We start from the raw sequence: 25380 nt of genomic DNA, 5'->3' as shown, positions 1-25380 counted from the left end.
CTCTTACCAACCATAGTAGCAACTTTGCACCTTCACAAATTGTGTTGAGGATATTTTGAGAAGCTTGTGTCTTATGTTAACAGCCAGAGGCTGTGCCATAAGTAGACATGTGCTCTCTGGCAGGTTATGGGACTTTTCATTTGATGTTATGCTGGGACTAAATATCGACCTGACAAAAACGAAGGTTCCGTGTATGTCTCAACTGGACCTAGATGAAGACAACATTGAACCCAGAAGAGTCAGGACCACAGAATTAGGAGATCATTGTGTTCAGCCTGTCAATGATGAGATGCTTCTGCACATCAGGTGACCGAGTAGTTCAGAAACAATAGAAATGATGCCAGCTTTGATGCTGGCTGGGTGCCTTTTTAAACTAATCAGATGGTCTATAAATATGAAAGTTGCTACGCACTAGATCTACTGTTGATAACCATTGGAGGCAGCATAACCTAGCAGTTAAGAGCGGGGGTTCTGGATGTAGAACCTGGTTCTTGTGCAGACTCCTCACCGGACCATGTGGTCTTAGGAACTCGTTGGGAGAGAAACCAGTGCCTGACGTGTGCACGCGAGGGGACAGTGGGGTGATGACAAGGACGATGGGGCTGCAGTTCCCTCAAGTCTCTCATTGCCTGGGAAGGCAGTACTCTCCAGTAATGAGGGCTGGTCTCACAGGTTAGAACAATGTGTCCATTTGAATTTTGAGCAGAGTGAGGTTTGGCAATAATGTATATTTGGGCTGGAAAGTAGTCTGATGGAACGTGAGTGCACACACGCTGACAAAAACTCGAGGTAGTTCAGAACATCTTACTTGATAGGAGCAGATATGTAGCTATAGTTTGACTACATCAGCAGACTTCAGATAAAGTAAAAAATTGCAGTTCATATTTCTTTATGTGCAGCAGCAGTGGTTTCAGTCACTATGTATGTGACACAGCGCGTGTAAAATGTCCATGAGGGAACAGAGTCCTGAGGACTTAGGAAAGTCCGTGGCGAGTGCAGTCTTGACAGAGAGACCACGGCTTGGAGAGCTGGTTTTTCACATTCATTACTCTGTAGAAACCCTTACCTCTTCAGTCCCTTTATTTGAGGTCTACCCTTTTCTCTCCCCAAATAAGTGTAAATCATCCCTTAAAGTGAAGTAGATGTTTTTCTTCCTCCTATTTTTTTTGACATAGTTATATTGGACATTTGAGAATAGATGGGATTTGCTAAGTTATAATGCCGAGGGTGTTTCTTACCAAGAGTACAATGTCGCTGTTCCACATATCCAGTAACTACAACATGGGCTATTTGATTTTATTTTTGTTTGTTTATTTTAGAGGGGAAGGGAGGGAGAAAGAGAAAGAGACAAACACTGATGTGAGAAAGAAACATCTATTGGTTGCTGCTTGTATGTGCCTCACCCGGGATGAAGTCCACAACCCAGGCAGGTGCCCCGGCCAGGAGTCAAAGCAGAGACCTTTGGCTTTGCGGAGTGATGCTCATCCGAGCCACACTGGTCAGGGTGCAGCCTGGACTATTTAATGTGTAACTCTTCTTTCTTTTCTTTTTTAAAATCTTTACCAAAGGATACGTTTATCAATTTTAGAGGGAGAGGGAGGGGGTATACAGAGGGTGGGAGGAGAGAGAGAGGGAGGAGAGAGAGGGAAACATTGATCCATTGCCTCCTGTACATGCCCAGACTAGAGACTGAACCTGCGTCCTAGGTATGTGCCCTGACCAGGGATCGACCTTGCAGCCTTATGGTGTATGTGATGATGCTCCAACCAAGCCCTGGCCAGGACCACAATTCTTTCTTCTGTGTAACTGTTTATATCATAGGAGTATTTCTTAATATGAATCTCTCTTGGAACAGCTTTTTCTTAGGTAATTATAATTAAAAAAAGATCTGCTCCTGAGGATATGTTTGTTGATTTTGGAGAGAGAGAAAGAGAGAGAGAGAGGAACATGGATGTGAGAGAGAAACATCATTCAGTTGTCTCCTGTACTTGCCCTCACTGGGGATCGAACCTACCTATCGTAACCTAGGTACGTGCCCTGCCCAGGGATGGAACCGCAACCTTTTGGTGTATGGGACAATGTTCCAACCACTGAACCACCTGGCAATGGGTGGTAATTACAATTTTTAAAGAGTGTGTTTTATTTGGAAAGGTGGGTTTGGGTGACAAAAAAAACTCTGCTCATTTGAAAGGTATTTGGTTTAGCAACAGCTCCTTGTGAAATTAGTTTTTTACCTTCCTGGGGATTTAAACATTTTTGTAATAGAATTTATTGGGGTGACATTGGTTAGTAAAATTATATAGGTTTCAGGTGTACAGTTCTATAATGCATCATCTGTGTGTTGTACTGTGTGTTCAGCTCCCACGTCAAGTTTCCTTCCATCAGCACGTAAACCCCTTGTACCTCGTCTGTGCCCCCCCACCTCCATTTCCCTCTGGTCATCTCCACACCGTTGTCTGTGTCTTTGGGGGTCTCTTTTTTTTTGCTCAATCCCTTCACCTTTTCACCCAGCCTCCCAACCCCCTCTCCTGGGACAGCTCTCAGTCTGTTCTCTGTAGTTACGAGTCTGTTTCTATTTTGTTTGTTAGTTTCTTTTGTTCACTAGATGCCACATATAAGTGAGATCGTATGGTATTTTTTCTTCTCTGACTGGCTTATTTCACTTAGCATGATATTCTTCAGGTCCATCTGTGTAGTTGCAAAGGGTAAGATTTCCTTTTTTATGGCCGAGTAGTATTTCATTGTGCTAGTGTACCACAACTATTTTAATCTGCTCATTTACTGTGATCTTGGCTGTTGTAAATAACATTGCATTGAACATAGGCGTGCTTATGTTCTTTCGAGTTAGTGTTTTGGGTTTCTTCAGATATGTTCCCAGAAGTGGAATCACTGTGTTATAAGGCATTTCCATTTGTAATGTTTTGAGGTAACTCCATACTGCTTTCCACAGCGCCTGCACCTATGTGCATTCCCACCAGCAGTGCACGAGAGTTCCCTTTTCTACACCTCGTGGTCAGCACTTGTTGATTTATTGATGATAGCCTTCTGACAGGTGTGAGGTGATTGATATCTCATTGTGGTTTTAGTTGGCATTTATCTGGTGATTAGTGGTGTTGAGCATTTTTTCATATGTCTGTTGGTCATCTGTGTGTCTTTTTTGGAGAAGTGTCTATTCAGGTCCTTTGCCCTTTTTAAAATTGGGTTGCTTATTTTTTTGGTGTTGAGTTATATAAATTCTTTATGAATTTTGGATATTAATCTCTCCGTATCAGATGTGTCATTGGTGACCATGTTCTCCCATTCAGTGGGTTGTGTTTTCATTTTGTTGATGGTTTTCCTTGCTGTGAAAAAACTTTTTAGTTTGATGTAGTCCCATTTGTTTATTTTTTCTTTTGTTTCCCTTGACTGAGAAGATACATCAGAAAAAAATACTGCTACAAGAAATGTCTGAGGTTTTACTGTGTTTTCTTCTAGGATTTTTAAGGTTTGAGTCCAACATTTAAGTCTTTAATCCATTTTGAATTTATTCTTGTGTGTGGTGTAAGAAGGTGGTCTTGTTAGATTTTTTTTTGCACTTACTGTCCAATTTTCCCAACAGCGTTCATTGAATAGACTGTCTTTATTTACCCCGTTGTATGCTTTTGCCTTCCTTGCCAAATATTAATTGACCATAAAGGTGTGGGTTTATTTCTGGGTTCTCTATTCTGTTCCATTGATCTGTTTGTCTGTTTTTAAAAGTTGCTTTCTCCCTCTTTTTGGATGGATGCCCTCATCACTACTGTAGCTTTATTGGTTTTCTTTATAGAAGAAGTTTACTTTGCTCTAGGGTTGTTTTTCTGTTTCTTATGCAAAATTAGCCCCTGGTGTAGGGCTCTGCACAAAGTGGATGGGGTGTAAAGGCCTGTGCTGTCCCCCTGAGGTGGTGGATTTTGGAAGCAGGACTAAACGAAAAATCCCAGCTCCTTCATTCACTAGTTTTGTGCTTTGGAGAGTTCATTTCTTTGATTTCATTTTCCTCATGTACAAAATATGGGCAGAAAATATTTCAGGGGTAGTTTGCAAGGATCATGTGTGTGTGTGGGCAGGGAGTATGTAAAGCACTTGGCACCGTGCTCTCTCCATAGTAGACAGTTACTGTGTTAGTTACTGCACCCCTACCCCTCTTTGAGGCTTATTTTCAAAATGTGGTGGGAATATAATCTGGAAAATACAGGATTTTATTTTGAAGATTACACTTTTTTTTTTAAAGCAGAGGTATCCCTCCTGGTATGATTTCTATGTAGGTAAATACACTCGTAGCCACATCATACCTTGTCTCTGTAGCTCTTATTTTGGTTTCTTCTTCAACTTAACTTTGCATTCTACCCTCATAGAACAACTGAAATCTATTTAGTCCCCTAACTAAGTAAGGTTTTTAATGTTAATATCTCCCAGTGACAAGCTTGTGGTTTTAGTTGTAAACTTAAAAACAAAATCTCTTAAAGCAATGCCTTCCCTATCAAAGCTTTTTAGTTGCTGGTGAGAGGAATGTGAAAACTACAGGGAATTAGCTTCTGTGCTTAGATGCGTATACGTGGGGTCTCCTGGTGAATCTGCCAGTTACCTGTTCACATGCTGGACAGAGTGGGGGCCACTGCTTAAGGGACGTGTGAACAGATCTTCCACTTCGAATGTGCATATCTCGTAATTCTTCTTTAAAGTGCCTTTGGCCATTTGGCAATGTACTGAAATCAAAAGACTAGGGGAGGACACGTTGGGATTTCATCACTCTCTCTCTCTCTTATTGGTCAAGGTAGGGTTTTAAGTAGGAAACAAAAGAAGAAAACAAAACAAGAACAGAAGGCTGTTTATGCTTTTATTTTCCCCATTATGGTACTTAAATATAGAAGCTGTTCTAGGATAAGTTCTTCAAATCCTGTTTGGTTAAAACTCTGTCAATTGAAATTATAGTCTCGAGACCACCTTCCACCCCACCCCTCCCCCCTTAGGAAAAAGACATTGGAGATGCTTCAGGAACTGGAACCGCTGCTGCAGCTCTTGTTCTGTTTAGCTGCATAATGAAGTTAACATTACATTCCTGTCTTTGAGTGTAAAGTGAATACTGTATTATTCCACCTCACCTGGAAGGAGTATCCTACCAACAGTGCTACCTTCCTGGTGCCATCTTGGGCAGCTTCTTCAGATTTTAATCCCCCAAACTGCTCTGCTTCCTACATTTGGCCAGTTATTGTGCCTGGTATTTTGTTGTACTGCCTCATCTTTGAAACAGCTCGTGACTCCTACCTCTTCCTGTATCTGACATCATTCTGCCAACTTAATCTTGATTCAAGCACGTCTCAGCTCCTGAGTCCACAGTGTAACGTTTTCGCTTACTCTTTCAGGACCCTCCACTCCCATCTGCCCCTGTCCCTGTTCTCACCCTCCTCTCCAGTGTGGCTAGCTCCTTCCTCCCTCCACTCATGCTGTGCCATGCTCTGAATTGTGCCCAGTCAGGGCCTTTTCTCTGGACCCCTCCCCCCTTGGACATATTAAACCTGTACAGAAGAATTTCTCCCTTATTTGGGTTTTCTCAGTACTCATGTACTTGATCATATATTTTATCTCACCTCCCCCTAAGGTACTGGCTGTGGAATTAGTTGTTTCATGTTTGTTTATTGATCTAAAGAGTAATTATGAGGATCTGTGAACTGGGCACCATGCTGAGTGTTGGGGATACAGAGGTAAGCAGAACTATACCAGGGGCCTAAGGCTAGTGAGGTAGATGGTTATTAATAAAATAATCACAAAAACATATAAAAGTTTAATTAACAATTATTTTTAAAAATAGGAGTATGAGATGCACTGGTGTAGGTAATGGGCATTTGACTTTATATGCAAAAAGACTGACCGACCAGAGGAAGGTAAGTGTGACCTAGGCTCATTCTGCCTGGAGGCTCAGTGGCTGCACTAGGGAGAGCTTGGTCTGCACCCCAAGAAAAGTGGGGAGCAATTACTCTGGTTATGCTGTGTGCATAGGCTGGAGGGGAAGACTACTGCCTAGTCCAGTGAGAGGCAATAGTGAGTGATTCAGCGTAGTGTGGTGGTCACGGATAAAGACACAAGTGGATGGTCAAGAAAGAGTAAGTGAAATCAATGTGATTTGACGATAGATTGGGTGTGGGGAGACACAGGAGGAAAAACACATCTTGGATGACTCCTGGGTTTCTGGTTTGTCTGAATGACTGGCTGGGTGACCAGTGCTGGTGAGGCCACCCCTAGGCCATAGGGTGCACTTTCTCTAGGGCACGTGGGATGGTTAGTGGAGTGTTGGCTGGATATTTACACTCACCTGCTTCCCCCAGTCCCTTGGGTAGTGAGAGGACCGTGAGGACTGTACAGCCACACGCTGGACTGTAGCAGCCCTGGCTAGTCACCATGATGAAGGCTTACCAACTCCCCTCCCAACCTGATGTGATATGTCCACTTTTAATTTTTTTAACTAAATGGCAGAGACTTAAGTGTGTGAAAGCCAGTGAGAAGGATCCAGCTGAGAGGTGGATTCTATAAGACTGAAGGGAGAGCAAAGAATAACTGGTAAAATACAGTTCTTGACAGAGGGAGAAGGGACGGAGAGCAAAGGCAGAGGGGTGAGCCTTCACTTGCAAGAGTTAGCTGCTCTGTGGTGACGGGAAGGTGGGTGGAGTGGACGGGTGCGCGTTAGTGAGCACGCTGAGCCACGGAGGGCTTCTGCTTCCCTGCACAGTAGATGAGATTACTTATTCATGCCTTGCTTCTCCAGCCAGAGTATAAATTCACTGAGGACAAAGAGGTGTGTATGCATAAATATGCCTGTTTGTTTCTTTCATAGCACTAGGTTGATAGTTACTTAAATTGTTGGGAAAATTGGACTTACTGAAAATTTTGACTTGATAGTTGGGGTTAAATGTTGTATCTAAAAGGTAAGTCACTATTTTATCACGTTGACAGATATTAAATGCTATAAATGTGTGACATACGGCATTATTTCTGCTTCCTGAATACTACCAATCTAGTTTAGAATAAGGTGTCAATAAACAAACCTCATGGAGTGAAAATGCAGAACTCTTGCTAACAGTCTAGTCTGATGCCTGGATTTTAGAGAAGTGCACAGCATCCATTCTCTGAGATTGGATGTAGTTAGTGCAAAGATAACGGTGACCCGTGAGGAAGAGGCAGCAGAGGCAGAGAAGCTACATAGAATCATGGTTCTTCTGCATAGAAACCCTGTGCATTCATTGATCAACATTATTTCATGAAGTGAGTCACATTTATGTCATGTTTTATTGCTTATGAGGCTCTTTAACACACATTGGACTGTAATCCGTATGGCAGGAAACTTAGGGTTTACCTAAAGCCATTGGCATGGATGAGGGCCACTCAATTCCGGGTCTCATGACTTGAAAGCCAAGTCAAGTGCCCTTCCACTATGAACATCCTGAAACAATAAATTACATTTTTTTAAGTGGACCCTAACCATGCATTTTCAAGTTTGAGTATTTAATAGAAACACAGACCTTTGTATGCTGTGGTGATTATGCTCAATTGATTTGATTACTGTTGGATGGTGTAGCCAGTTTTCTGATTAATAATTGATTTTCTAATTATGCCTATGCAGAATTATTTGTAATGGTTAAAGCTTGATTTGGTTTAGGTAGTTGAGCCATTATAAATTACTTAAAATGATAACATTCAGGCAGTAGGTAGGAATAATTTAGTGACACGTTTTTATAGTATTTACTATTTTTATTTTTAAAATCTTCACCCAAGGATATGTATTATTGATTTTACAGAGAGACAGAGAGAGAAGCATTGATTGGTTGCCTCGTATACACATCCTGACTGGGGATCGAACCTGCAACCTTTTAGGGTATAAGATAATGCTCCAACCAGCTGAACCACCTGGTCAGAGCAGTATTTAATATTTTTAAACACTTGGTAAAATAGTCAATTTTTTAATACCAAGGGATATTTTGGTGCATGATGAGAATTTCACGTGTAATTCAATAGATATAATTTAAACAACATATGCTAAAACAATATAGGTAATGAAAGAACAAGGGTATGCTAGACCACTTGTTATTTAACTGCAGGATGCAGAACTTCATGCTAATGGTGGGTCTTGCTCTAATCATTGGATAGTCAAAATGAAAAGTCATTAGAATTGTAATGCACAAAAAGATGAGTTAGAGCCCTGGTCGGTGGCTCACTTGGTTAGAGGATCATCCCAATACGCCAGTGTTGCAGGTTCAGTCTCTGGTCAGGGCACATATAAGAATCGACCAAAGAGTCATCAGTAGGTGGGACAATAAATCGATGGAGCTCTCTCTCCCTCTCCCCCTCCCCCTTCCTCCCCCTCCCTCTTCTTCCCCCTCCCCCCTTCCTCCCTCTCTCTAAAAATCAATTAAAAAATTAAAAATAATTTAAAAGTTCTCTATTAAAAATTAGAGAGTAACACTTATCTTCAAATTGTGGGGAGACAAATTGTGTAGTAATTTAGCTATGATTGTCTTTGAAGACAAATTTTCTTTACACTGTCTCCCCAGCATGGCGTCCCATTGCCAACCCGCATTTTGGTGTGTGCCAGCCTTCTCTGCTAGGCTATTGCAAAGACTTCGTACAAGAATTCTCTACCTGTGTGTGTTCTAGAAGTCTCTCTAATTCCCACATCTCCACATTTTACACTTCTGTACACAGTTTTTGTGTTTCCCCCTTGAAAACCAACTTGACTCACCTCTGCCTGGCACTTGGGGCTTCCATTGCTAATGCCAATGTAACTTTCTAACCCTAGTAGCTACTCTTCTTTAAATATACCCCATACTCAGGCTTAAGTAGATTACTCATGGTCTCTGACCACAACAGTATCTCTCTCCTGTACCTCTGCTCTTGCTTGTACTGATTTCAGTGCTTCGGTCTACTCATCTTCTCCCATAGAAATCCTAGTTTTCTTCAGATTCTGTTTCAAATGCTACCTCTTCTATAAAGAATTTCTAATTCTTGGTGCAACTTCCTTACCTTATATTGCCTTCTCTTTCCAGTCAGTTGGGATACATGTCCTTTTATAGGTTATTCAGTTATAAACACACAGGTGATGTCCAAAGGTAAAGGTGGCAATGTCTTCTCTTCCTGACACCTGATTGTCCCTGTGGGGTCTTCACTGGCCCTTTCTCTTCCTGGAGAACTCATCGTTCTGTCCTTGGGGTTCTGTGTATGCAACAAGGCTTTCTCCACTCAAACCCTAGTTGTAGCTTTATTGCAGCTTTCACCCAAAATACATCTTATTTTGTCCATGACCCAGGAGATTCTGGTATCCTACTGTCAGGGTAAAGAAAAAGAAACAGTAGGACAAAGGTAAGACTGAAGTATTGAAGCTCAGAGCCTGGATGTTGTGTGTATAGAGTGGTATGCTTGGGTGTTTTTGTCTGTTTCATAAGACTCGGGTCCAAAGGCTCATATTTTCCTAGCGGTTACCTTTTCCTGTTCTAGCTCAGGTGACCAGTGACTCAGGTGCGTGGTGACTCCGGGTTAGGACCACTCCTTAGTGACCTTGAGATGGTTCAGCCGGTTGGTATGGAGTCTGCTTGGGAGTGGGGGAGGGTGGAGACGTGGACTAGCTGGGCTCCTTGATGGCCCTGCGGGCTGGCGCATCTGTGGCCGTATTTCTGTTCTCTGCTGAGGCAGGGTATGCTCAGCGAGTGGTTCCTCACCTCTGTCTCCAGGAGGAAGATCGTGTTCTGCTTCATGTGGAAAGACACGAGGCGAAGACACAGTGTGTTGCTGTGATCCACTTCTGGCCGGGAGTGTGGCCGGATTGCGGCACATGCACCCTCCCCGCGTCCCTCCCCACGCCCTGCGGTGTTTAGCCTCTTGGAAGGCTGAGACGTGCTGCTTCTGCAGACCTTATTTACGTTCTTGTTTTCTTTCTTGTTTCCTTCCTTCCTTCCTTCCTTCCTTCCTTCCTTCCTTCCTTCCTTCCTTCCTTCCTTCCTTCCTTCCTTCCTTCCTTCCTCCCTCCCTCCCCCCCCCCCTCCCTCCCTTCCTTCCTTCCTTCCTTCCTTCCTCCCTTTTTTAAGATTTTCTTTATTCATTTTTAGAGATGGGGGAAGAGAAGGAGAAAGAGGGAGAGAAATATCAGTGTGTGGTTGCCTCTCCCATGCTGCATACCCAAGACCTGGCCCACAACCCAGGCACTTGTTCTGGTGGAACCGGGGACCCTTTGGTTCGTAGCCCGAACTCAATCCACCGAGCCACACCAGCCAGGGCCTCTTGTTTTCTTCTTTTATGTAGGAAGCTCCTTGAAAGTAGTCTGGGGCTATTTTTAATATTTTTTCATTAGCAAATTTTCTAATTGTGCCTATGAAGGGTTAAGGTTTGATTTCCAAAGTAGATACTTATAATTGTGTATTTCCCTGATAAGTAACCAAGGTGCTTATTGTATAGCTTGTAATATTTTGATTAACTTGATAAAATGATGCATTCTCTTAAAGCAGAGCACCTTGTGTATATTTGACTAGAACACAGGGGAAAGTCAGAGGGAGTCGGGATGGTGGTGGCAGTGTGAAAACCGCCGAAGCCTGTCCGTTAGTTCTCGTGTCCCTGTGGCAGCCAGCAAACAGTCTGTGGGGGCAGGCTCATGTTTTGGTTTAATTGAAAATTAGATAAAAGCTCGTAGGTAAAAGTTGTTACCTTGTAACTATATTATTATAGTGCTGAATCATGTGTCTTTGTTACTTTATCCTCGCCCCTTCTGACTAGACTGAGCTCATCAAGAATTTCTTACTTTTTATTCCTAAGACCTAGCGCAGTATCTTTCCCCTCCTGTACATGTTTGTGTGTTTAAAGGGAATCGAACTGTATTTAAGTGTGAAAGGAAACTTTAGTTGTAGTTTTTAATCTCTAATAAGCAATGATAATCGAAAATGACATTTAAGGGGTGATTCTCTTATAGAGGAGTTTAAAAGTTACAGAAATTTGTATAAATTTAAGCATTTTAAATTTACAGTAATGGAATACTTAAGATTGGAAAATCACACATATAGGTTGGTAGGAATAGTTTTGGAGATTCTTTTAAATCTCCAATTTTAACTGCCTTAATAATGATGTTTATGATAGTTCTTAAAGTGATTACAAAAATTCACTTTGAGTTTTTGGGAAGGAATTTTTCAAATACCAACTTCTTTACATCTTATTTAGATGAAGGTTCTCTTGTTCATAAAATGGAGAGGAAGGTGGACAGGATCGTTAAAAGATATTTTAGATATTAAAATACATGTTCTTAATTCATTACAATTCTTATACAGGCATTTTAATTTTTAAAATTCACTTTGTCTTACTGGTGATGTTAGTCTCTGCAACTCATTCTTTTTAGCAATACAGAACAGCACTTGGACCCGAGGTACTAACCTGGTAGGTGACAGACGCCACGGCTGCCCTTATATAGTCAAGTAGTGAGTGGGTTGCAGTTAAAAATGCACCGTGTGCCTTTTTCTCTCTCTGCCTCGTGGGCAATGACGTCTTCTTGAGTACCAATGGTACTCAAGTTGGTAAATTCGCATCCTAACATACAATTGATTTCAAGTTTAAAATCAAGTTCTAATCAAGATTCAAAAACCCAGTGTCTTTTTTTTGTCGAGAACATAGTACACTCATCTTGGCAATGTTTTAGGAATCATATAATGCAATACCTGGATCTCTAATTCTGAGGTGTTTTTGAATGTGATCATTTGTGTCATGGATGATTAGCCCGAACTTTTAGAATTTGAACATGGTTCATTTTTCTGAGAGTAGAATGAGATGTATGTAGTATTGTACCCTTATCTGCTGTTTTGCATTTAATAGTTTTAATTACCTGTGGTCAGCTGCAGTTTTCAATAGTCAATGGAACATTCCAGAAATTTCCTACATTTTAAATGATAAGCCCTCTGAGTGGCCACTTAGTAGTGAAACTGAAAAGGCCCATTATAGTAAAGTGTAAAAACTGAATACTGTTTACCTTGAATTAGGGACTTTACTGACAAACTCATGTGCAGCCCCACATCAATTTTGCAACTTAAAATTATGTTCTTTTTAAATTTATTGTTTTGAGATTCAGGTGATTCTTGTATGAGCTTTGACTGGGGAATGAACCCACAACCTTGGCACATCAGGATGATGTTCTCACCAACCGAGCTACCCGGCCAGGGCCCGCATTACCATGTTAAAGGAAACAAATAGTGATTTCTGTAGGGGGTGCATCTCTGAGGTTTGCTGAATTCCATTTCTTCGTGGGTGAGATGAGGTTAGACTGGCGTCCAAAGCAGTTTCAAAGCAAAGTGTGGCAGCCTCATCAGATACAGCTTTGTTGGCCTAGTGACTTATAATGAGGGTGGCATGTAATTAGAAATTGTCCCTGTCTTTTCTGAGTACTGATGAAAACCATGGCTCAGAGGTTAATTCAAATAATAATTAATATTGGTCTCTGTCAGTATAGGGTGGTAATGAAATCTTTCGTTGTTTGATGACTTTGAGTGTTGAGTGAGGAGTGGAAATGGTGTTACTCCTCACGGTAGTTGTGGGGAAGCACCAGCAACTGAACACAGGGTGGCCAAGTGTGCTGTTCAGAGGTGTCGAGCGCAGCATTTCTTTGCAGCCTGTAATTGCCTACAGAAGAAACTTCAACATGACATAGAGATATTACTGTTATTTCGTATCCTAAAGTGATAATTATTTAGAGTGAAATATGAGTAATTGACCTGCCATTGTGGATGCAGGTAGCTTTTCCTGGTCCTTCAGAGTTTTCATGGTGCATAGTGTCTGAGTGAAGAATGAAATGACCCACCGAGTCCTAATATTACATGTGCATGTTCATCCAAAGACAAAGACATCAAATGGCTGATTGACTGGAGAACCTTGCATGTCCTCTTCAACCTTGAAAGTCAGTGAACCACATTTACTGAACATTTTCCGTAGAATTGGGGTTACAAATGAGCTAGAAGGTAAATAGTGGACGTAAGGTCATGTGGAAGCACATATGTATCTGTTAGCACAAGTCAAGTGTAGCTTCACAGAGCTGTCAGTGACAAGTAGAATTGTTTGACTAAAATAATTTTGGCGGAAGGAGGATACTTAGGCAGTATGGTTTTTAAAATCAATTACAGATGCTTCATTGAGTCACCTGCTCTAAAATCACAGTTTTCTTCCTTGCAACATGTGTTGAAGAGTCACTATAACTTAACCTCCGAGGGTTATGTTTGGTATCATTCTAAGAAGCAGTTTTATAGGAGGAAGTAACAGAACAAAAGCAGAGGACTGTACAGAGTTCGAGGACTCTGACGTGCTTCAAGATGCCCAGACAGCAGTAGAATAAATCATCAAGAACGTTTCACCCGCCTCATTAACTCACAGCCAGCACACACTCACCAACTTCCACCTTATTCTGTGTTGTTTAGAGGTAAATTTCAGTATATTTTATTTTAAAATATTTGAGTACACATCACAAAAAGTTGGTTACAATACGTGCCCAACTTACATTGCTGTAGAAGCTTGTTTGAACATTATTTTTTTTTTTTTGTTATTGATTCCAGAGAGAGGGAAAGGGGAGAGGAAAGGTAGGCAGAGAAACATCAGTGGGTTGCCTCCTGCGCACACCTTGTCTGGGGATGGGAGCCACAACCCAGGCATGTGCCTGGACTGGGAATCGAACCCTGACCTTTCAGTTTGTGGGATGATGCCCAACCAGTGAGCCACACTGGCCAGGACACTTGTGTGAACAATTTGAGGATTTTTTTTTTTTTTTTAATTTAAAGGCAGTGCTGTCTTTAAGGAGCAATTTGTAAGCATGTTTTGTTCTCTGGAACGTAGTGGGTGATAGGAAGTTGTTGGACAGTTAGGATCAGTAGATTTAATTTGTTTTCAAGAGCAGTCACAATACTGAAATTAGAATGACAGACTAAAAAAGTCGGTTTATTTCCAAAGGCAGCATTCTCTATAGGGTGGTGTCTTGTAGGCTGTTCGGAGGCCAGAGGCTTTGGGGGAGCTGGTCAGAGTTGGCGAGAAGTTCATTTGGAGCTGTTGCTGTGTGGGGCCAAACAACACTGATTCCGGAAAACGAAGTCAAAGAAAAAGCATCACATTTTAACCAAAGTGACTTTTCCTGACAAAAACCTGATCGCACTTAAAAATATATATTTATCTACTTTTATAGGGAGGTGAAAGAACCGAGACAGAGGGAGGGAAAAAAGTCATTGTGAGAAGCATCGGTGGGTTGGCTGTCACAGACCGAACCTGAAACCGAGGCCTGTGTTCTGATGGGGAATCAAACCAGCAACTTTTCACTCTGTGGAATGATGCCCAAGCCACTGAGCCTCACTGGTCAGGACTGATCTTCTCACTTCTTACCTTAACACCTTATGTCTCCTTCTCATTGCCTTCATACAGGCCAGGAATTTTGCTGCGATTTCTAAGACTCTACCACTCCTCACCCCCTCCAGAAACCCTGTCTTTCCCTTCCACCTCCTCCCTGGCCTTTCTGGTCAGCTGCATTTTTTTCTCCTTTCTCAGCCTTGAATGTTTTGTGCTCTCTCTGCCTCAGGCGCTGTTAGGCCACTCCCTTTGCTTAGAACCCTGCCCACCTGCCTTCCCTCCCCTGGCTGGCTCCCGCCCTTCCTTTGCCTCTGCTCATTGCTTAGGTAGACCTGCCCTGACCGTAGCCCTGGATTAGGCACCTCGGCTGTCAGTCCCCGGCCTAGTCTGCTTGCATAGCCCTCGTCCCACTGTAATTATGTGTCCCTGGCTGCTGCCAGCTGGGAATACGGGAGTCCCAGAGCCTGGAAGAGACTTAGCTCCATTAGAGATGTGTTGGATGGATGGATGGACGGACGGATGGATGGGCAGAAGGACTTACCAGGCTGGTAAGGGTGGTATAAGTAGCACAGTGAGGAGGGAAAGGAAGGAAAATTTTGGCAGTGACAGGAGAGTCCCAGAAATATCTTCCTGAACTATTTGATTTGTTGCATACATGGGATGCATGTCTCCTGTGATCAGTGAGACATATGACTGGAGAAACTCATTAGAATTTCACAGGTGATGTTCAGAAACAGCAGCAACATTGACAACAATTTTGCTTCTTAAAAGACATCAAGGTAAATAGCGGACAACTTGGGATAACCGTGGAGTGCATTTTTGATTACTAGGGATAGACGAACCATTGCTGGTTCTTCTAGTTGTCTGAGTCCTTCAGAGACTCACTCGAGCTGAGTGAGGAAACTTTTCAGCGTACAGATGCCTCCCCATATATCAAGCTTCCATTTTGTAAGGAGAGCTTCTTGATCTAAGGCTGCTGATGAGTTTACATTAGTGAGTTTGTGGGTGCAGGCAAGCCTTTGAAACCCCGTAGAACAAGGTGTCTCTATTCTATAGGTGGTAACACTCTGCCTTTTAAAAAAAGGTAAACAAAAAACAGCCACATGTTATAATGAAAAAAAACCACAACAAGCCCTAAATTTGGGGAGGAAATCTAGGCGTCTGTTGTGTTTCCAACCCTACTATATAAGGACAAAACACTTACTGACTGGGGCCTCATTTCTGCATTTATCAAAGGAGCTGGCACCGAACCTTCTTATCCTGCTTCATAGGACTGTGGCGCAGAGTGAGATGGTACAGGGCAGAGCTCTCTGACGTCAGCGTTGCTCCGAGAACCTTCGTCACACTGGTTTCAGATGGAAACCTGGGGATGCTCTGACTCCCCCGTGTCTTCCGCAGCTTCACATTTATCCTCAGGTTCTATTGGTCCCGCCTTCAGAGTGTGCGCAGACTTGAAAACTTCTCTCTCCAGTTCTGTCACCCTGCCTAGATGGCCACGGTCTCCTGCTGGCATTACTGCAGTTGCTCTCATTGTTCTCTCCAGTCGTCCAGACGGCAAAGGGGAGCAGCGCGGTCAGATCACACCCCTGCCCTGAAAGCTTCCACGGTCGCCCTCAGTTAGAAACACAGTCCTCACCGAAGCAGCAGGCCTGCACCACCTCTCGTCGGTCACTGGGGTCCCCACTTGGTCTCTCCCAGCAGCTCCTCTCTGCCTCGGGATCCTTCCAGAGCTGCAAGTTTCTGAACTTCAGAGGCCTTTTCTCTGGGAGGCATTGCTGTACCTTCCACTTTAAAATTGTACCCCTTCCTCCAAAGTTCCTGTCCCCTTCTACACTGTAGTGTTTCACCTCTTCACCCTGTAGTTATTTACTTATAGTAGTTTCTTTTTTTTAAAAAAAATTCTAGTCTCTTCTCCCAAGAATGCAGCTCAGCTCCATGAACGAGAGAGTTTCTGTGATGTTACTAATGCAGCATGATGCCCAGAACAGTGTGTGACATGTGAGAGGTGCTCAGTAAAAATTTGTTGTGTATCAACCAGTGAAGGCATAAGTAAGTGGAAAAGCAAATTGATGTTTCTCTCTCTCTGTTCCTTGCCCCATCCTTACTCTGTTTCTCTGAAATCGATACATAAAAAATTTTTTTAATTTGTTGTGTAAAAGTATATGGAAGTTAATTTTCGGAGTGAAAATGGCATCAGTTTGCTTCTTCGTAGTATGCATTTCTTGGTATGCTGCAGCAGAAATTTACAGAAGAGAGTAAATATTGTTATACTGTAGTGGTTTTCAGAAATTAGACATCTCTTCTGTTTCAGATGGGCAAAACAACCTAATTAGCAAATTAGATTTTTTCCCTTCTATTTAGGTGTAGGGAAATTAGCCTTTTCCCCCCCTTCCACTTTAAAAACATTTTTATTTTTTAATTACAGTTGATGTAACATTATGGCATTAGTTTCAGGTGTACACCCCAGTGATTAGATATTGCATAACTTACTAAGGGATCATCCTGATAAATCTAGAACCCATCTGATGTCATATATAGTTATTAGAATATTATTGCCTATATTCCCTAGGCTGTACTTTACATCCCCATGACTACTCTGTAACAACCAATATGTACTTACTTCTTAATCCCTTCACTTTTTTTTGTTCTCACCTGAGGATATGTTTATTGATGATAGAGCAAGAGAGAAACACTGATTGGTTTTCTGTATGTGTCCCAACGAGGAATCAAATGCACAACCTAGGTATGTGCCCGACTAGGATCACACCTGCAACCTATTGGTGCACAGGATGGTGCTCCAGCCAGCTGAGCCATCTGGCCAGGGCAGTCTCTTCACCTTTTTCACCAGCCCCCCAGCACCTCCCCACCTGGCAGCCGTCATAATGCTCTCTGGATCTATGAGTCTGTTTCTGTTCTGCTTATTTATTTTGTTTTTTAGGTTTGTTGGTAGATATGTATTTTTTGCCATTTTAGTTTTCATATTTTTAACTTTTTTCCCCATTTTTTCAAGACGTACCTTTAACATTTCATATCATACTAGTTCGATGGTGATGAACTCCTTCAGCCTTTTCTTTTCTGGGGGCCTTCTGTCTGTCCTTCAGTTCTAAATGATTGCTTTGCTAAGTAGAGTAATCTCGGTTGTAGTCGGTCCTTCTCTTTTCATCACTTTGAATGTTTCTTGCCAGTTCTTTCTTTTTGCAGCAACCTGCAAAGTTGCTGTTGAGAAATTAGCTGACAGTCTTTTGAGAACTCCCTTGAAGGTAACTAACTGCTTTTCTCTTGCTGCTTTTAAATTCTCTCTTTGTCTTTAATCTTTGACATTTTAATTATGATGTGTCTTGGTGTGGGTCTCTTTGGGTTCATCTTGTTGGGACTCTGTGCTTCCTGGACTTGGTGGCTATTTCATTCACCAGGTTAAGGAAGTTTTCTGTCATTATTTTTCCAAATAGGTCTACAATTCCTTGCTCTCCCGCTTCTTCCGGCATCCCCATGATGCTGATGTTGGTATGCTTCAGGTTTTCCCAGAGGCTCCTTACATTGTCCTTGTTTTTTTTGTATTTTTTTTTTCTTCTTGCTTTTCTGATTGGTTGTTTTTTGCTTCCTTGTGTTCCAAATCATTGATTTGATTCTCAGTTTTATCTACTCTACTGTTGGTTCCATATAAATTGTTCTTTATTTCAATTAGTGTATCCTTCATTTCTGACTAGATCCTTTTTATGCTTCTGAGGTCCTCACTAAATTCCATGAGCATCCTTATAACTAATGTTTTGAACTCTGCATCTGATAGATTAGTTTATTTTGTTTAGCTCTTTTTCTGCTGTTTTGATCTGTTCTTTAATTGGGCCATGCTTCTCTGTCTCCTCATTTTGGCAGCCTCCCTGTGTTTGTTCCTATGTACCAGGTAGAGCTGCTGCAACTCCCTGTCTTTGTAGAGTGGCCTAATGTGGTAGGTCCTGTAGGGTCCAGTGGCCCAGCCTCCCCTAACACCCAAGCTGGGTTCTCAAGGTGTACTCTTTGGTGGGCCGAGTCTACCTTCCTCTTGTACATGAGCCTTGATTGCTGTTGGCAGATGAATTTGAGGGATTTATCCCTGGGCTTATTAGCTTCAAGGACTGGCTGTGACCACCAAACACTGTGATCACTGTGGAGGATCAGCTGTGCAGGGACCCGTCCCACAGAGCAGGACTTATTTTAGCTGGGCTTTGGTGCCCTGGGTTCACCCCTTAATGTATTGCTTGTGGAGGTGGTTGGGTGGTGATAATTGACTGTGATCTGAAGCTGTCCACTGGGTGTGCTGACCCTGGGGTCTCCTGGGAGGTGCAGGCCAAGGTCAGCTGCTACTTGTCTTCTGCCTGGGGCCACTTGGCATGAGCTACAAAGCTGTCTTGCAAATTGCTGCTACTTGTGATGGGCTGGAGGTGCCAGGCAAGGCCAAGCTACAAAATGAAGCCCATTGCTGCTTGTTTGAGAGATTTTAGGAAAACCTGAAGCATGATTAAGACAGGCCATTCCAGTGAAAAAGCCACTGGGCCTGTAAGTTGGGTGAAGTGAAGACACAGGGAATCGCCAGGGTGGGGCAAGCAGTGTGAGCCATGTTGACGGGGACTCAGATCACTCTGCCTGCCTGCCCAGTCTGGACAGTGGGCTCGTCAAAGGGACAGTGGCCTCTGCCAGCACTTCTGTCTGGTGGAAAGTTGCCTCCCTGCCCCCCACCCCTGCTTGCCCTGTTGCCTGACTCTTCAGTTCCTTCCCATATGTCTCTGGTGCCTTTCAGGCTGCTTCCCTGTTGCTGGAGCTCAGAGAGAGTGAATCCTAGTAAGTTCGTGTGTGGGCCCTTTAAGAGCAAGGCCTGGGACTCTAGAAGACCTTCGTCTCCTTCAGCCTCGATCACATCTGATTTTTATAGCCAGGAGTTATGGGGAGTTCTCTTCCTGGTACTGGAAGCCCAGGTTGGGGGTCCTGGTGTGGGTCTGGGACCCTTCACTCCTCAGGGGGGCCTCCATAGCCAAGGTATCCCTCCCAATTTTAAAGCCACACACGTCAGTGTGGGACCAGCCCATTCCTCATCTCTGCCCCTCCTACCAGTTGGGCTGTGGCTCCTTTTTAACTTCTCTTATTAAATTCTCTTCCATCCATCCAGATTTCAGGCAGTTCTGAATGATGGTGGTTCTGTAGTTTAGTAATTTTGATGTAGTTGTGGGAGGAGACAAGTACCAAGGTTACTTACACTGCCTCTTTGGAAGTTCAGTAATCCTTTTCTGGCCTGACTGGTGCATGGGCAGCGTTGCGTCTTTCCTAGGGAATCACAGTGGGCACCTGACCCCTCTCTGTCCTGTTTCCTGGTGATGTTTTAGTTCGGTCACTTGGTGGTGGGGATACAATCTGTCTTGGAAAGGAAATCAATAGTATTTCATTCACAACTTTAGTGTATAGTCAAATTAATATTACCGTGATTTGCTTGCTTGAAAGTGAAGGAACATGTATCATTGTGGTGCTTTCATTTAGTTACTTTTTGTTGGTTAAACTGTAAACGCTTTGGTTAGTTCTTAGATTTGGTAGTACCTTTGGGTAGAACTTTTTTGAGAGCTCCAAATCATTCACAGTTGTTATTTCACTATTTTGTTATTCTAGGGAGTTACTATGGTATTGATGTAGGTGAGGCCTTGGCCACTGCACAGTAAGTAGTCCTCCACCTTCCTTACAGGTTCTTTCCTGTCCTGTCCCACTCAGGTCTTTATGGAGTGAGGCACAGGATGGGTGTGTGGGAGAGTTCATTATTGCAGAATAAGTAGCTGTAAAACTGATCGATTTAGGTTTATCAGATGTTCATATATTCCATCATGCATTCTGGACCATCATTTGAGTAATGCCTAGTAGTATTTGGATAGGAAAGAATTATCACCATGGGGTAGGGAACTTTGGAGATGAAAGACACCTTTTTTTCAAATAGGTCTGAATTATGGTTTCAGATGAGTGGACTAGAGATAGTTTTTAAACTTCCAAAGCAGGAATATGGAAAATCTGGACATCTTTTAATTTGAACTTTCACAGTTGTTAAGAAATTTACATAGGTAGATTGGTTTTACACTTTTAAATTCTTTGGAGTGTGTGTAGTATTTCAGATATTTCTAAACTTTTTTCCAAAATTCCCTTGAAAGTGAAATATATATATTAGCGTCAGACTGACCCATTCTTAGATAATTAGTATTGATTAAATGCACTGGTTATAGATTGCCTTGTTTATGAACTATTAGTTGATTAACTCTTTGTAGCAGGGACTCTGGGGGGCCCTGGGATCACGGCGCACCGCTGGGAGCTGCAGCCCGAGCAGACCCGTCACAACACAGGGCGGGAGGGCAGCCAGCTGGGTGCTGTCCTCATCCCCACTGCGGGGCCCCTCACCTGGGAGGGACTCGGGCTTAGTGAGAGTTAACAACCCAGCCGGAGTTACCAGCCGGCAGAACTTGCATGGATCTTAAAACATGCAGAAGAAATTGTAATAAATTATGATTGTAAGTATGTTTATTCTAAAATGTTCACACCATAAAACATGTGTAGTGTAGAAAGCGAAAGCCCCACCCCCCATAAATTCCGGAACATTAATTATTCCTCTAGGCTTTTTGGTGAGAAAAGTTTTGATGTTGAGAACATGTTATACCCCTTTTTTCCTCAAATACTGGGGCTGATCTTTTCATATCAATACATAGAGCTTTACTTTGCCTTTTCAAATAGCTCAAACAGTGACTCCAACTCCAACTAACTTCATTTACTCTTTCACCTTCAGTGGACATTGAGGTCATTTCCAGTGTTTTCCTGTTGGAAGCAGTGCTGCTATGAAGATTAAACCTTGGCATACGTCTTCACGCACTTCAGGATACATTCCTGGGAAGGGCGCTCGAGGGGTGGCAGCCGTGTTCCCTTTGTACACAGTAGGTGTGGTTGCACTGCCCTGAAGCCCTTGCTCACAGTCCTTGCAGTGGTGTGAGACTTGCCAGTGCTTTCTGCACTTGTCAACTCAAGACCTTCTTGTCCTTTGGCGTTTGACGTGTGCCCTTCTTTCTTCATCAGCGAAGTTGAGTATCTTTTGTGTTTCCTTAGTGCCTCTCCTCCCCGGAGTGTTCCATCGCCGGCCAGCCCGAGGGTCGCCTATGGCCCAACACAAAATTGTAAATTTACTTAAAACCGTTTTTTTTTCTTCTTTCTCATCAGTTTTCATTGGTGTTTGTGTATTTAATGTGTGGCCCGAGACACCAGAAGGTTGGGCACTCCTGCACTGTTGTGACTCTAGACCATTGTGCTGTATGCCTTTCAGTGCCTAGAATCCTCCCTGTGGTGGAGACGGGACGTGAGCCTGTGCTCTTCTCTCCCTTTTAGTAGACAGGAGAGGTCAGGGTGACTGGCTCTGAAGGCGGTCTTGGGTACGATTCCCATGCTGCCGTGTGGTAGCAGCGGCTCCTCGGCAGGCCATTTACCCTTGAAATCCTCCATTTCCGTCCCTACAATGGGGTAACAGGGATTAAGGGAAGGAGTTATCAGACGGCTTTGCACAGGGCCTGGCACATGAGTAAATGCTCAGTAACATTTGCCACTTTCAGCCTCAGGCACCAGCATGGAAATGATGTCCCTCCCCCTTCTCTTCCCGTGGGAATCCCTGTGAGTCCGCTCAGCTGCTTTGGGTCCCTGGCTGTGCTGGGATTCCTTTGCCAGTTGCTTTTCTAAGTGAATGTCTTTTTCTTTGTCATTCTTTTCATGTCACGGGCTCTGTACGTGAAGTCCTAGACCAGCAGCGTCATCCTTAGCATGAGGCCTGAGCATTTTTCTTTTGAAGTTGGTTAGGGACTAAATCGTGTCCCCCAAATTCCTAGGTTGAAGCCCCAGCCCCAGTGTGACTATACTGTATTTGGAGATATATCTCCTATATTTGGAGATAGGGTCTTTCTGGAGATAATTAAGGTTAAATTAATCATATGGGTGCAGGCTTAATGCGATAGAATAGCCTGCCTTATAGAAAGTGGAAGGGAAGGGTTTTCCTTTCTCCCCTGTGAGCACAGAGAGGCCCTGTGAGCACACGACGACGTGGTGCTGTGTTCAGGCCCAGAGCAGACGCCTCCGAACGAAACCGACCTCACCAGTTCCTTGATCTTGAACTTCTTTTTTTTCTTTTTAAGATTTTATTTGTTTATCTTTAGAGGGGAAGGGAAGGAGAGAGGGAGAGAAACATCAATGTGTGGTTGCCTTTCGTGGGTCCCCTGCTGGGAACTGGCCTGCAGGGAACCGGCCTGCAACCCAGGCATGTGCCCTGACTGGGAATCAAACCGCGATTGTCTGGTTCGCAGGCCCGAGCTCAATCCACTGAGCTACACCAGCCAGGGCTGAACTTCTAACCTCTAGAACTGTGAGAAATAAATCTGTTGTTTAAGCCACCCAGTCGTGGTATTTTTTATGGCAGCTCCAGCAAAACTAAGACGGTTGTCGTGGTGGATGTGTACCTGCTTTGGGTTTTGCTGTTTCTAGGCTAGTGGTTCATACATTAAAATGACCTGGGGGTTGAGGCTTACACTGAGAATTTCAAATTGGGCAGGTCTGGGTTGGCCTAAGAAGTCACATTTCTAACAGTTTCCGAGTAGTGTTGATGCTGCTGGTGCAGGAACTCACCAGTCGAAGTGTGTGGAAGAGGTTTTGTAGAAGAGCCCAGAGACTTGGGAAAGGATGTCGGTTCTTCCACCCAACTACAAAAGTCTTTTCAACTCTGACTCAGTCTCACCATCTGTAAAATGGGGATACTAAACCTAAGATACCTAAATGGAAGCTTTTGGCTCCTCCTCTGATTTTCATACAAAATGGTGAGGGTGAGGATGGAGGATGCTGCATTCTTGTAAAAAGAAGAAGAGATGGATGAATGCCAGAGTATCTAAATAGTAACTACAAAGCAAAAGTTAGTTACTCCTTTTCTTTTCTTTACCAGACAGTAAATTATCATTTGATTTGCCGGCTGCTGGAACTTTCTTTATCCACTTCTCTTTTCTGCTTTTCCCACTCCAGCTTCTCTTGAGAACTAAACATTTTAGACAAATAGTCTTCATGACAGAGCATGTCATCGAGTTTGCTCCTTATTCTGGCTCTCCCTGGTCAGGGACATCTTGGCTTTCTTGGTGGTGGCGGCCGTGGGAACGACTGACCTTCCAGTTCCTCCGGGGGGGGGGGGGGGGGGGGGCCTTGTGGCTCTGCGTTTCATGTCCAGGTGTACCATGGTGGAAAGGGTTTTTTTTTTCATGCTTAAAATGTTTTATGAGTTAAAAGCTTTATGTGTATGTATTATCATAGGCATGTTGCATTTTCGGTGATATTGTTGACTGGTAAGAACGATGCTAATCATTTAGAGCCGTGGGTCGTAAGTTTTGTGACCTCAGGGCCACTTTATACTCTGGCTGAGAAGCCTAAAGAGCTTTTGTTTGTGTGTTATATTTACTGATACTTACCATATTAGAAATTAAAACTGTTAAGGAATTTTACTTAATTCATTAAAAATAACTTTAAATTCATTACGTTAATATAAACATGATTTCTATGAAAAATAATTATTTTCCAAAACCGAAGTTTAGCGATAGTGAAGATTCATTACTTTATACTTTAATAAATCTCTTTAATGCCTGGCACAAGAGAATGCAGGTAAATTCTGACAACTGCTTCAGTATTCCGTCTCTTGTAACGTGTTGTTTGGTTCAAGAACATGGACAAAATATGCCATGCGGATTTGTAATTGAAAAGGAGAGAGTATATGAACAAGGGTTTCAGATAATCTGATGTTACATTAAAACTATAGAGTGGTTTCTTAGGTCTTAGTTGTGGTGTGGAATCTGAAATCATATCAGTGAAATTTCTATACTTCGGTTTCATTAAAATTCATTGATGTATCTTATACTTTGAGTGGATCTTTTATCTGCTCGTGGTTTTGTAACTAATTTGGAAAATATTAGTTCAGTGGGTTAGATAAATCTTTCAAGTGTTGACATATTTCACTGTGCAATATTTTTAAAAACCACATTTGTTAATATCACTAGCTAATAGTCAGAAAAGTCTTTAAGTATGGGGAAGCTGTCAAGTTCAAAATTGTACATACAGATTTTCCAAAATTCTGATTTTGCAAATTTTATTATTGGCAACAAAACTGTCGGTTGTTTTCCTTGAAGTGACAGACTTATTTTGATCATTTTGAGGAAATGCCTGACAAATGCTTCAGTTTGAATAACCATAATTTGTCAATCTTTTTTCCACAAGTAAAAACAGTGTTCTTTGAGAAAAGCTTACAACTCAGTTGAACAACCTGTTTCTTCATCTGCCTTGCACTCAGCGGTTTATGACATTAACCACCATCGAGAAGGGTGCAGGTGTAGAGAAATACTGGTACAGAGGGCAAATACTTTTGTGTGTAGAGGACCACTCAGATATTTTGGGGAAGTAAGAACTCTGCTGGTTAAAAGAAAAAGAATTCTCATAACATTGTTGACTCAGTACACCAGAAATTATGCAAATGAATGTTATTTCCTTCAGTGCGGTGACCTTGGAGATAGGACACAGCGTTCAGTGATAATGCCAATGGTTAACACGTTTTTAGAATGCGCCTTATTTGGAACTGCTTCAGGTTATGATTTACGTTTGTTGTATAGATTGTGTTTGGACATACTGTTTTAAAACTGCATTGCCTCAAATGTCTTAACATTTTCTCAGGGATATATAAATACAGTTGTTGAGCCTAAGAGGACGCTGTGGCCTGAGAACAGGGGGCGTGTGTTCTTTAGCAGTGTAGGGTGTTTGTTCTGGTCGGGCCCAGCACCAGTCTTGGGGTCCGAGATGTGTGGTCGAATCTCCGCGCTCTCTCTGGCTTGCTGGCTGATGGTGAACAAAGCGTGTACTTTCTCACTGTTTCTCTAGAGTCTTGGTGCTCGTGTTCTGGGACTCCCGGGTAGTCAGGCAAAAGAGCAGCATTCCCTCCATAATCTGGGAAGGTGCCCTGCAGGGAACCTG

General features: G+C 42.8%; 1 protein-coding gene across 5 annotated transcripts in view; it reads left to right on the top strand.

The window, feature by feature from the left end:
* The window catches only part of CHD7 (chromodomain helicase DNA binding protein 7), a 198298-nt gene that overhangs the window by 22152 nt on the left and 150766 nt on the right, over positions 1-25380 (top strand). The window contains exon 1 of one of the 5 annotated variants that reach the window (XM_053660798.1): positions 16321-16404. The exons of the other annotated variants lie outside the window; for them this stretch is intronic. The gene's annotated coding sequence lies outside the window, so the exon portion shown is untranslated. Of the gene's footprint in view, positions 1-16320; positions 16405-25380 lie in introns of those variants that run through there. 5 annotated transcript variants of the gene reach the window in all.

This window comes from Artibeus jamaicensis, unplaced genomic scaffold (assembly GCF_021234435.1).
Source record: "Artibeus jamaicensis isolate MK-2021 breed Jamaican fruit bat unplaced genomic scaffold, CSHL_Jam_final scaffold_916, whole genome shotgun sequence".
NCBI classification, from domain to species: domain Eukaryota; kingdom Metazoa; phylum Chordata; class Mammalia; order Chiroptera; family Phyllostomidae; genus Artibeus; species Artibeus jamaicensis.
Note: the sequence above shows the minus strand (reverse complement) of the source record. Positions and strands in the feature narration are given on the sequence as shown.